At 41.6% G+C, this 12,753-nt stretch overlaps 1 pseudogene; it reads left to right on the top strand.

The window, feature by feature from the left end:
• The first annotated feature begins 7,714 nt into the window (after positions 1-7,714).
• Positions 7,715-11,243, top strand: LOC101968720 (elongation factor 1-alpha 1 pseudogene; annotated as a pseudogene).
• The last annotated feature ends 1,510 nt before the right edge of the window (positions 11,244-12,753 follow it).

The raw sequence follows: 12,753 nt of genomic DNA, 5'->3' as shown, positions 1-12,753 counted from the left end.
TCTGAAATCTTCTTGCCAAAAAAATCAATGAATTGAGTGAAAAACAAATGACGCCATCCTGATGCAAGTAATCAGATCTACCACCTGGTAATTTCTACAGGAAAAATGACATTGTTTCTCAACAAACGACAAGGGAAAAAGGAGGGGACTGTTATAAATTAAAATTTTAAATGTTATGATTTAGATATGAGGTATCCTCCAAATGCTCACATATGATATGATGCTAGAATTTTCAGAGGTAAAAATGATTGGGTTATGAGAGTCTTAACATAGTGGATTAATCCACTGATGTAGATTAACTGGGCAGTTAACTGTAAGCAAGTAGGATGTGGCTGAAGGAGGAAGGTCACTGGGGGTGTAACTTTATATTTGGTCCCTGGTGAACAGAGCTCTCTCTCTGCTCCTGGTTGCCATGTCCAGAACTGCTTTCCTTTACCATATCTTCCTGCCATGATGTTCTGTCTCACTTTGGGCCCAGAGCTATGGAATCAGCCAACCATGGATTAAACCTCTGAAACTGTGAGTCAAAATAAACTTTTTCTCTTCTATGTTGTTTTTTTCAGTTTTTTTGTTTGTTTGTTTTGTTCTGTTTTGTTTTTGTTCACAGCAATGAAAAACTGACTAAAATAGAAACCAACTAAAGAAAAACTGAACCTTGTTTGGATCCTAATTTGAATAAATCAACTCTAAAAAGACATTGAAACAATTGAGACAATTTTACCATTGACCAGACTTTAGGATATATTCAGGAATTGCTAATATTTTTAGGAGTAATAATGGTAACATAGTGATATTTTAAGAAAATCTTCCCAAGTACCAACAAGTCTCCAGTTTCCAGATCTTAATTTCTAACATTGTTCTTTTTAAAAAGAAACCAGGTTCCCTTGGGGAAATAATTGATTCTCAAGCTGGAACAGGGAAAAAGACGAGGTGTGGAACATTACATGATTCCATAAAGTATGAAAGAACTCAAAAAGGACATGCCTTTCTCACACAGGAGCCAACTCAAAGGATCTCCTAAAGGCCAAAGCTAGAACCAGTTAGGTGAGAAAATATTGGCAGTATTAGATTATAACCCATAGACTAAAATAAAAAAAACTGAACCTTGTTTGGATCCTAATTTGAATAAATCAACTCTAAAAAGACATTGAAACAATTGAGACAATTTTACCATTGACCAGACTTTAGGATATATTCAGGAATTGCTAATATTTTTAGGGGTAATAATGGTAACATAGTGATATTTTAAGAAAATCTTCCCAAGTACCAACAAGTCTCCAGTTTCCAGATCTTAATTTCTAACATTGTTCTTTTTAAAAAGAAACCAGGTTCCCTTGGGGAAATAATTGATTCTCAAGCTGGAACAGGGAAAAAGACGAGGTGTGGAACATTACATGATTCCATAAAGTATGAAAGAACTCAAAAAGGACATGCCTTTCTCACACAGGAGCCAACTCAAAGGATCTCCTAAAGGCCAAAGCTAGAACCAGTTAGGTGAGAAAATATTGGCAGTATTAGATTATAACCCATAGACTAAAATAAAAAAAACTGAACCTTGTTTGGATCCTAATTTGAATAAATCAACTCTAAAAAGACATTGAAACAATTGAGACAATTTTACCATTGACCAGACTTTAGGATATATTCAGGAATTGCTAATATTTTTAGGGGTAATAATGGTAACATAGTGATATTTTAAGAAAATCTTCCCAAGTACCAACAAGTCTCCAGTTTCCAGATCTTAATTTCTAACATTGTTCTTTTTAAAAAGAAACCAGGTTCCCTTGGGGAAATAATTGATTCTCAAGCTGGAACAGGGAAAAAGACGAGGTGTAGAACATTACATGATTCCATAAAGTATGAAAGAACTCAAAAAGGACATGACTTTCTCACACAGGAGCCAACTCAAAGGATCTCCTAAAGGCCAAAGCTAGAACCAGTTAGGTGAGAAAATATTGGCAGTATTAGATTATAACCCATAGACTAAAATAAAAGCTGATTGTATAACGATATGAATAATAGAATAAATAAATCTGGGAGAAAGCTTTGCTCTTTCTTATAGTAGAATTTCAAATAATAAAAATAGAAAATTATCATTAGGTTCCCTCTAAAGGCTTTCAAGAAGACTTTATTTGCCCTAACAAGATGACACAGAAAATATAATTGCATTTATAAAATACCAAAATAACTCAGACATTTTTCAGTGCTTCATTCTGAGTCTGAGGCTTTGCCACCAGGATGGATTGATTCTACTTTCCTTTGTGTGATGGACGTGGGGACACATTTCCCAAACCCTTCCTCAATGAAGGTCTGTGGCCACCACACCTGAGATATGCTGTTAGGAGTGTTGTCAGAATAATCAGCTGTCACATCTTCCAGGGATCTGCTTACAGCTGCTTCATCCAAGGTCATGTCCTTTTCCAGGTGGGCCCACACCCAACATTGCATAATCAACGCTGGGGCATGAAGGTCTGGCTTTTCTGGCCCAAGTTAGCTCCAGAGCAACCCATGAAGTCAGTTAAGATTGTCATTGGGGCCAAGTGTGGTGGTACATGCCTGTAATTACAGGCCCTCAGAAGGCTGAGGCAGGAGGATTGCAAGTTTGAGACTAGCCTGTGCAACTTAACAAGACCCTGTCTCAAAAACAAAATTAAGGGGCTGGGGTTGTGGCTCAGTGTAGAGTTCTTGCCTAGTACCTGTGAGGCACTGGGTTTGATCCTCAGCACCACATAAAAAAATAACTAAAGTTTAAAAATAAAAGAGGAACTCTGGGGAATTTAAAAAATTTAAAGTTAAATAAAAAGGAATGGGAGTGTATCTCAGTGATAGAGCACCCCTGGATTCAACCCCCACCACAACACACACACATACACACACACACAAATTGTCATTAGGCCAGCATATCTCAATTCCCTCTGTCCCTCTATACTACCTTGCTTGCCTATCCCTCACTTCCACAAATGATATCCTGGCCCACTACCACCAATGAATGGGTACGTAATAAAATGTCCAAATCTTTTCTGCTGAGTCCTCCAAGTTCTTTCTTTGGAATTGAAAAGCAATACACTGGGACATTTGCAGCCCTGGGATTGAAAAATTGGTATAATGGGCAGGATGCCAAAGAGAAACTTGTCAAGTTGACTTCAGAGTTGTGAAAGCGCATGGAGTCTGGGGGGGGGGGGGGCGGAACTCCGGGAGCCACTTAGGCTCAGCTCCAGGGAGTATAGGAAGAGTTAGGAACTAGAAGGAGGCTCATTTTGTACAGGTTGATGGCAAGGATGTGCTGTCAAGGCATTTAGAACAGACAACTTTCTACAGGTCATGGCTTGCCATTAGGCTAAACTGAGGGAAATCACAGGCCCAGAGTCCAGGGAAGGGCATTGGTGACTAGTGAAAACTGGGACTTCAGTGGAACCCACTCAGGAAATCCAGTATTGCCAGTCATTCAGAAGTGGCAGTAGAGGACCAAACAATAGTGGAAGCTAGACCTGTAATGGTTCAAAAGTTAAAGACCCAGCGGAAGCAGGCTGAGGTTTGAATCAGATCTGCTCCTTGCTCCACAGAGAGATTTACATTCCCCCATGAGACCATATACTCCTGCAGAGCTGGTAGAACTGGGGTCCAAGTTCAGGCAAAAAAATGAAAGGAAGTGTACCTGCATGGCTGCTCCACCTGTGGGACACTGGAGCAGATGGCATAATGTTGAATGGTACAGAATTGTCTAAGATGGCTTCAGTAACTGCTCACTCTGCTTTATGTCAGTGGCACATCAGGGACGCTGATTGAAGAGTAGGGGTCATTACTAGCTTGGCTTCTTCTTGCCACAATATGTGGCCAAATTCAGGAGCTATTTCTATGCTTTATGGGCCTCAATGGAAGAATCACAGAGCTATTTGTGAGAACTGGGAATGAAATATGCTATCTATGTGCAGCCTTTCCCAGGACCAGACAGTGTGGCTTTTACTGCCAGAGTGAAGGATACAGTGTCACATGCAGCCCTGCCATCCAGTTATGGTGCCCTCATGTCAATATTATCTATCCCTGTTAGTAGGGCAGCCCTCCAGCAAGTAGCATGTGATAAAGCAGATCTAGGAAAGACAGAAAGATTGTGACAGAAAGTAGGAGTCCATAAAACCCAGCCCAAATTGGCACCTCACAGAGTCTCCAATAAACAGATATGAGTAGAATTAGTATCAGCAGGAGTAGATGAAAGGAAAATAGATAACCTAATCCCACCTTGGTACAGTTGTGAAAACAATTGCCAAAGGATAAGTTTCCAGCCATTACCTCTCAATAAGGAGACAAAAGGGGAGGCAATCAGAAAGGTAGAATGGATTCCTACTGTAAAAAAGAGACAGAAACAAGCTTCTCCTATTAGGAGATCTAATGAAAGCAGAGCCCATGACTACTCCTGAGAAGTCTTTGAGTCCTTGGGTATGAATGACTATGGACCCAAGCCATGTCTTTGGACTAGAGGCTATATATAAAATTGGCAATACTTTGGTCTTCCAAAAATTTAGAGAGCGGGGCTGGAGTTGTGGCTCAAGCGGTAGCGCACTCGCCTGGCATGCGTGTGGCCCAGGTTCGATCCTCAGCACCACATACAAACAAAGATGTTGTGTCCGCCGAAAACTAAAAAATAAATATTAAAAAAATTCTCTCTCTCTCTCTTAAAAAAAAAAAACTAGAGAGCATCAGTGAACATGGGAGCTAAGTGAACACTGACATATGGTAATCCTGATAAATTCTCAGGTAGGTTAACTGCTGTTGATGGATACAAGTCGTAAACAGTGAGAGTCCAAGCCAAAATGAGTCTGTAGCTTGGACACCGGTCACCCACCCTCTACCAGTGTTCCTGAATATATAATAGGTGTTGATAGCTTGTGGGGTAAATGCCTGTAAGCTACCATAGGGAAATTCCATTTAAGCATATGTCAGCTGTAAAGCCAATATTGAGAGGGCATGCTGAATACCGCCTCGAGGTTTTACCTGTGATCCTGCCAAATTGTCGCCACTAAACAATCAATATCCACTGGCTGGTAACTATCAGAGACATCAGAGCCCATATACAAATTGGCTAAAGTAAACATAATTTACCCAATCCACAGCTCTTTTAACTCTCCTCTGTGGCCAATAACAAAGGATGGGGGTTGGGGCTGTAGCTCAGTTGCTAGAGCAGTTGCCTAGCCATGTGTAAGGCACTTGGTTAGTTTCTTAGCACCACATAAAAATGTAACAAAATAAAGGCATGATGTCCTTCTACAACTACAAAAAAAAATTTTTTTAAAGTAGGATAGAACTTGGCTTTATGACGGCAGGGTATAGAAAATTAAATAAGGTGATCCCTCCACTTATGCAGCTGTTCCTAATATAGTCAATATTCTAGAAGAGGTAGTACACAATAGGGAACATATCACTGCATGCTGGATCTTGCTACCCTTCTTCATCATAGATAAAGTCCTTGAGAGTAAAACCTCATTTGCCTTCATATGGGAAGGCCCACAATGGATGTTTTCGGTGTTACTTCAGGATATTTCCATTGCCCCATCTTGTGTCCTGGTATGATAACAAACCTTCACTAGTGAAAATGTTCACATAATGATCATATCTGATCCTTTTTCAGTGCTCACCAAGGCTACCCCCATTCTTTGACTCATTTGCAAAGACGGACCATAAACCTTGACAAAGTTCAGGGCCATAGCTAATTGTGAAGCCCTAAGCAACTCAGCAAGACCCTGTCTCTCTATAAAATACAAAAAAAGGCTGGGGATATGGCTCAGTGGTTAAGAGTCCCTGGGTTCAATCCCTGATACAAAAGGAAAAAAAATTCTTGGATATTGACTGGACAAGTAAGACAAAAGTTATATACCTCAGGTTGTAATAAAGTTCAAGCATTTTCACTTCCCAATACAGTAAGGCAAACATACGTGACTGCATGACCAATGTAATTCTGCAACCTGTACACTCAGAAAAATGAGAAATTATATCCCATCTGATTCAAATGTATGATATGTCAAGATCATTGTACTGTCATATGTAACTAATTAAAACAAATTAAAAAAATAAAAGAATTTGTGGGACTACTGGGTTACTGGAGGGCTTTAATCCTTCATTTGGCTCAGTTATTACAACCCCTATTGTCGTGAACCTGCTATGTCATTAACATAACAACCAAACACTTTTGTCTTTCCACAATGTCAGAGTTTACTAAATAACAGTAAGCTCACAGGCTATCTATCCCACTTTCATCAGCAGCGGTTCACTGAATATTTGTGGGTAACCTGGTAATCATAAACTGGGAAAACCCAAGTTCTTTTGTTCTAATCTTTCTAATATCTATAACATTCAAGACACACATACTTCACACAATGATATCTAAATAGGTCACAGGAAGTTTAAGAAAGGGTTCAAGCGACCACAAGGTTACAGAGCACAGGTAAAAAGAGAGAGAGAGAAATACAAAGAGTCACTATATGTGGTCAGATAAGGATTTTAATAAACCAGTTTCACAGAGTTGTCCAAAGCAAAGGGTTTAGATGGATGATAGTTTCACAGTGTCAGTTTGGTGCGTCAGTTGGGAATGGCTATGTGTGGTCATCACAGGGAGGAGAATGAAGATCGATGAGGATAGGAAATCAGAGATTTGTCACTGTGGTGATTTTACTGAGCAAGGCTCATGATGAGTGACCAGGTGATTAAGATGGGGCTCAAGATTCCACCATATTCAGTCTCAAGGGGATCCTCCTTTTATGGGTCTTGAGTGAACGGTTCTCATCTGGTGAGGTTTTATAGGCTCCCGTGTCTAGTGTTCCTGATATGATTTGGGACGTCCACGTGTCAGGGTGCTCCTTGATTTAGTTTGATACATTGGCATGTGTAAGTTATTAGTTTATGCCTTATGGTAGTGCCAGGCAGATGGTGGCTGTTTACTGTACAAACAGTTCTACCTTGGCACATGTACTAAAAGGGAGTAACTCAGGTTTGGCATAGCCTGAAAACTGCTTTATTCTACACATCAAAGAGTAATTCGGAGCAGAGCCTGGCCTGCTCTCAACACCTATATATAATTTGTGTAGCGGGTACAGTACGGAACTGGACTTACCAGCATACTGAGGCATTTAATCAAGCCAAATGAACAATAAAACAGGCACAAGCCCTTGGGACACTAGACACATCAAAACCTACTGAGCTTACCATTTATGTAACTCCAGATAGCTTTTATGGATTAAGGTACATAAGACCCCATTGGATTTTGGTCACAGTTATGGAAGGGGACAGAGGAATGTTAAAGCTTAGAAAACACCTGTGTGCCAGAAAACATACCTTTACTCCTTTCACCTGTACAAGAAGGCCATCCTTCAATACTCCCAGAGTCAGCCTGGTACACTGATGGATCAGGAAAATGGAACCCCCCAGAGTGGAGAGCTGTAACCTATCACCCAGGGACTGAGGCTCTAATTGACAAGGGACAAGGACACAGCAGCCAGTGGGATGAATTGTGAACAGTATGGATGGTTCTTGCTCAGGAAAGTGGGCCATTAACTCTCTGCACTGACAGCTGGGCCATACTTAGAGAACGCACAACATGGTGACAATGGCAGATGACTGATGGCAGGCTCTCTGCTATGGGAGAATATATGGTGTTGTAGTCAAACCAAATTTGTCACAATGTACCATGTGACTGTTTGTTGCCCTTTCCAATTTCCAGGATATGATGAAGCTGACCAACTGCAAAGGTAAGCTGCTAGGAGACCCCAGCAGAAAAAATTGCCAGTTGACTACGTTGTAAATTAAAACACTATGTGGATAACTGTGACACGCTGAGGGTGGCCCATAAATATATCTGATGTTGCTGCTGTCTACCAGAACTGTCTTGCCTGCTCTCAGCACTACCCGTGACAAATGGATGGCCACCAAGGGGCAGATGATGTTCCTTTTCAGCAATGGCAGATAGACTATATTGGCCTTTTCCCATCATCAGAAGGGGCCAAAGCAGTGGTTTGCCTTTTGAATACAGCCTTAGTTGCTCTGAGGCTTATTTTTAAAAGGACATGTGTTTTTTTCTCTCTCTTCTCCCCTTGCCATCTCCCCAAGAAGATTAGGGAGGTGGTATTTTCTTCCCTTAGTTATCTTTTTCTTGAACATACCCTCCACAGGAAGGAGATATTTGCCAGAGGATCTAAGAAGTGAATATCTAACATGCCATCAGGGCACCCTGTGACCCCCTACCAGAGCACACCTGGAATGCAGCCCTTGAAGAGCTTCTTTAAAAGCCCTCTGTTTTCCCTGATGGACCGAACCACAGCATCTGGGACTGGAGCCCCCTGTGTTTTCCTTTGCCAGCAAAGCAATAAACCTTCGTTTTCCTTTTTTCTCAAAACCATGTCTTCATTATTAAATTGGCATGACTTGGCACTGGGGACAAGGGCCAAGCATTCAGTAACAAAATTGGCACCCAGATGGGACCTGAGAGTAGCCCCCACTCCAGCTTTCTTGGGCAGGCCTGGCACTCCAAGCAACTGCACTCCTCTGCTGAGGACATAAGGCAAATTTTTTAAAAAAAATATTTTTAGTTATAGTTGGACACAATACCTTTATTTCTCTATTTTTATGTGGTGCTGAGAATCAAACCCAGTACCTCGTGAAAAGTGAGCGCTCTACCGCTGAGCCACAACTCAGCCCCCCACCTTCCCCCCCCACCCCAAGGCAAAATTTTTGAAAGCTGACTGCGGGAAAGTTAGAAGACAGTGTTGCCTTGGGTCAAACCAGCGGAGCTATCCCTGTTAGTAAAGGGAGGGACTGATGGACTGCCCCGGCAGCTGCCAAAATCCCTTTTGCTTCAGGGAATTCCCACCTTCCTTCCCTGCACCTTATGGATCGCTCCATCTTGGTCTACTTTGAGAAAATGGAAAGTCAATGCAGTGAAGTCACAATACCTTGGCCAGTCTGTAAGCTCCCCAGATGTGCACACCAAGACGGTTGATTTTACACATCTGGTTCCCCTTGTAGGATCATGTGGTCCCTCTCTGAAGATATCTGTGGCATCCCTGTTAAATGGGAGTTGGGAACTTGGGGAGATTTTCCCCTATGTGGTCTGTTTTAAAGGTGCCTGTCAGCCATAATGTGGGGAATCCTCTGTTTGTCTGCCTCTATGTTTTTGTTTTTGTTTTAATTTGTATCTGTTTCTGTCCTTTTAAGATGTGGGCAATTCTGTGTTGATCCTATAGATTGTTTCTTGGTGAAATCCTGGTAGAATGGGCTACCTATGGATATAAACCCGTCTAAGAAAATGATGATGTTTTACTGTAACAATCTGGTCTTTGAATGGCTTTCTGAATTGTTGTACAATCTTGCAGTTGGAGTTAATCTGTCAGATAAAATAAGTGAAAGATTCTGCATGTACAGACATGTATGCAATTACATTATGAGTCTAAACAGCCAAACACTAAATTGGATGCAAAAAGTTGCTGCCTCTAATGTGCAAGTAAACACAAAAAAGATTTTAAAAAAATTTTTTAATCATTTCAATCCAATGCTGACTGTCCGAGTATTGCTTCTCAGCCTGGCCCAAGGCAGCTGCAAATCATCCTGCTGTGGGTCAGAGACACCAGCCCTGGGATAAAGGAAAAAAAAAAACAAAATCCCAAGAAAACTGCTTGGTCTGTAGAGAAGCTTTAGAGGATCTGGCCTGTACCCTGCTTTCTAGCCACTCTGCCCATGAGAATAAAATTGGAGTTTGAGAACAGGGCTCAGTTCGCCACTTCTGGAGACAAAATGAAATCTCTGTGGGCTGTAGGCCTCACTGATTTTCTGTCTGGGTTTTTGTCTCATGGGTTCAAAGAATGAAATCCATAGGTGACAACAAAGGACAAAAGAAATAAAATTTGATTTGAATGAGAAGAAAATAAGATGAAACTCCCCATTATGGGAGGAGAAAACTGCCAGAAAGCTTTTCCATTTGAGGATACTAGTGTAGGCACTTAAGGCTTCTGGATAAAGGCATTGATCAGAGTCCATGCAAAAAGACATTTAAAAGTGTTGGGGCTGCCTTTTTTTTTTTTTTTTGCAATGGGTTTGCTGCCAGAACACAGGCAGAAGCTGCTGAGATGGGAAAGGGTTTCTTCAAGAATGCTGGGGTCTTGGATAAACTGAAATCTGAGTGTGAGTGTGGTATCACCATTGACATCTCCCTATAGAAATTTGAAACTAGCAAGTATTAAGTGACTATCATTGATGCCCCAGGACACAGAGACTTTATCAAATACATGATTAGAGGCACATCTCAGGCTGACTGTGCTGTACTGATTATTGCCACTGGTGTTGATGAATTTGACCTGGTATCTATCTCCAAGAATGGGCAGACCTGTGAGCATGCCCTTCTGGCCTACACATTAGGCGTGAAACAACTAATTGTTGGTGTTAACAAAATGGATTCCATCGAGCCATCCTACTGTCAGAAGAGATACAAGGAAATCATTAAGGAAGTTAGCACCTACATTAAGAAAATTGGCTACAACCCTGACACAGTAGCATTTGTGCCAATTTCTGGTTGGAATGGTGACAACATGTTGGAGTCAAGATCTAATATGCCTTGGTTCAAGAGATGGAAAGTCACCCATAAAGATGGTAGTGTCAGTAGATCCACACAGCTTGAAGCTTTAGATTGCATCCTGCCACCAACTGGTCCAATTGACAAGCCTCCAGGATGTCTCCAAAATTGTTTATATTGGTACTGTCCCTGTGGGCTGATTGGAGACTGGTGTTTTCAAGCCCAGCATGGTGGTCACCTTTGCTCTAGTCAATGTCACAACTGAAGTACGGTTCATTGAAATGGTCCATGAAGCTCTGAGTGAAGCTCTTTCTGGAGACAATGTGGGCTTCAATGTCAAGAGTGTGTCTGTCAAAGATGTTCCCGTGGCAATGTTGCTAGTGACAGCAAAAATAATCCATCAATGGAAACATCTGGTTTCACTGTTCAGGTAATTATCCTGAACCATCCAGGCCAAACCAGTGCTGGCTATGCCCCCATACTGGATTGTCACACAGCTCACATTGCTTGCAAGTTTGCTAATCTGAAAGAAAAGATTGATTGCCCTTCTGGTAAGAAGCTAGAAGATGGTCCTAAATTCTTGAAATATGGTGATGCTGTCATTGTTAATATGGTTCCAGGAAAGCCCATGTGTGTTGAGAGCTTCTCTGACTATCCTCAGGGTCATTTTGCAGTTCATGATATGAGAGCATAAGAGGGTCTCCTTGGCAGCTGTATCTGGAGTCTGGATGTTGCTCTTTTTTAGCCCACGACCACTTCGGCTTCATGAATGAAGGTTCGAGACGTGAGAAACCGCTAAGGGTTTTGAATTAAAGAGACATTCTAATTACCTTTAAACCAGCTCCAGGATGGCTCCTCCTTGCTCCAGCCGCCAGCCACCTATTACAGTAGCGAGATTTACTGAAGAGACCCGTGATCGAGAGAGAACACACCAGGGAGTGGACTTTTATTGGAGAAAAAAAAAATTCTGGGGAAAATCTCATCCAATGAAGATTAAGGGGGGCAGCATCCCAAGGTCAGGGGCGACGACTGGGTCTTCGGGGCAGTGGCCAGACACGACTCTGCACGGACAAGCCCTCGGGACTTGAAAAAGGTGGGGAAAGCTCTGACACAGCTGTGCCTAAGCACCTCTCACCCAGCCAGGGAGGTAACTCAAATCACATGTGAGGATGGCCTCCCAAACTCTTCAAAGACATTTAATAAAATCTTGTACAAAGAAAAAAAAATGGCGGGGGGGGGGGGCTAATTGTTGGAATCTATGCTGTACAAATGTTGAGAAGGTACCAAAGCTATTGTATTGGCTCATGACTTTCTATTTGGCTATGTGCTTTTAGTCCTTAAGTCTGATTTTTTATAACTTCCATTTGGGTTCCTCCCCATTTCCATTTTCCCACCACTTTGGGACAGAGGAGTGAACTGGAATGCTTAACCTCACAGAGTTGCCTTTACGTTTGAAAAAACAAACAAACAAACAAACAAATGTATCTGGGGCCCATCACACTCATTGTCTGATGATTAATAGCCTTTATTTATTTATTTTTTTATTTATTTATAGTTGTTGATGGACCTTTAATTATTTTTATGTGATGCTGAGAATCGAACCCAATGCTTCACACATGCTAGGCAAGCACTCTACCATTGAACCACAATCCAACCCTAACTAGGTTATCTTAATGGAGGTGGGAGATGAAAGCTGCCAGACACAAAGAACAGGTCAATGGGTTCCAATACTATTAAATTACGACCCAGTGGAAAAAAATTCTCTCCCTTTTTAAGACCTGACAGGATTTCCCATTCAGACAGGGGACACTTCTGGGTATAGCCCTGCCTGTTGCACACAGAGCTAAAAGACAGGGGCCTCCAAGAGTCCACACATATGCAAATGCCTGTGTCTTGGCCCTGCTGATATCTGCAGAGAGAAGTCCCTAATAATCTCTGTATGGTCAATGTGAACTTCATTGGACAGAGGACTCTAGATACATACTTATTTAAAGAGAGAGCCTCTGGGTACAACTGACAATGGGGGACCCACTTAAAGTTGATGATGATAAGGGAGACTGGCCAAACAACAATACCCTATGCTCCAACCCTTTGAGTGCAAAATGAAAGGAAAAAAAAGATTAAGGCTCAGTTTTTATTATATGCCAGACTGTGATCCCTCTTCTGGGATAAAATTTGTTGAGTAAATTAAATGTATAGATAAT

The sequence above is a fragment of the Ictidomys tridecemlineatus genome, chromosome 4, assembly GCF_052094955.1.
Source record: "Ictidomys tridecemlineatus isolate mIctTri1 chromosome 4, mIctTri1.hap1, whole genome shotgun sequence".
Taxonomy (NCBI): domain Eukaryota; kingdom Metazoa; phylum Chordata; class Mammalia; order Rodentia; family Sciuridae; genus Ictidomys; species Ictidomys tridecemlineatus.
Note: the sequence above shows the minus strand (reverse complement) of the source record. Positions and strands in the feature narration are given on the sequence as shown.